Raw genomic sequence first — 1,216 nt, forward strand, 5'->3', positions numbered from 1 at the left:
AACTGCAGTTTCATGTTGACTTCAGGTTTTATTGTCTCTCTTTGTCCCTCGGATCGGACTCGTCAATTTTCACTTCTCTTAAACAAATGAGTTCTATTAAAAGTGGCTTGAAACAAAATACTTCAAACTGTGATACTCTAGAGAGCATGAAAGTGGTTACCGGATAAAAGCCCACTAACATGAGCATCCGCTGACCAAAAAAGAACAAAAAAAACACCAAACAAAAGGTGAAAGACTCTTTATTCTATAAGAACATTACTGATGGATATTGAAAATTATAGCTCGTGTTTGTCACTGCTGTAACTCGGGCATCAGTACTACTATTGCTCGGATTTTTATAACCACTAACGCTAAGTATTAAACTGATTTATGTCAAATCATGTGCTGTTACTTCATCTGATGCATGTATTGTTGGTCAGTATGTGAGTCTGTCTGACTGCGTCCAGCAGAGATTATCCTGAAGCCGTCTGCTCTTTACCAGATCCTCAACTCTTTAACTCACAGATCCTATTAGTCGAGAAAAGGCTCCCACTGACCGCCCAACGCACACAATCAGGGCGTCCGTCGGGTCAAACGTAGTTAATAGTCTGTATATCTTCACCTGGAATCACGCAGGTCTGAGTCATCAGCTCTACAGGAATCATAAAGCACTTTCTCCCTATGATTCATTTCAGGATCATTTCCACTAGTAGCTGAAGAGGTAATGATGCATCTAATGCACTTTTTTTTTTTTTTTATTGAGCAAAAATACAAAAATAAATTAAATAAAAACATTTGATCTTGTACCTGATCTCCACGGAGCATTGACCTCCAGTTCAGCACCCTGGACAGCGGCATCATCATGACACTTTGACATTCGTTTGAGAACAAACACATTATATTAGAGTTAAACACAGATGTCGAAGTCCAAAATGCACAATAAAAGTATTTCATAAACATGGCTTTTGAGCTATATTGCAAAACTTTAGTTTGTGTGAACAGGCTACAGTTAAAGTTAATAAAAAATGTCACTCATGCTTGTGTTCAAATCAAAACATTGCATTGCACTTATGTGACGTTTGTGTGTGTCTGTGTGTCTGTGAGTGTGTGTGTGTCTGTGAGTGAGTGTGTGTGTGTGTAATTGTGAGTGAGTGTGTGTGTGTGTGTGTGTCTGTGAGTGTGTGTGTGTGTGTGGTTGTGTGAGTGAGTGTGTGTGTGTGTAATTGTGAGTGAGTGT

The sequence above is a fragment of the Sinocyclocheilus grahami genome, unplaced genomic scaffold, assembly GCF_001515645.1.
Source record: "Sinocyclocheilus grahami isolate Dianchi unplaced genomic scaffold, SAMN03320097.WGS_v1.1 scaffold410.1, whole genome shotgun sequence".
In the NCBI taxonomy this organism is placed as follows: domain Eukaryota; kingdom Metazoa; phylum Chordata; class Actinopteri; order Cypriniformes; family Cyprinidae; genus Sinocyclocheilus; species Sinocyclocheilus grahami.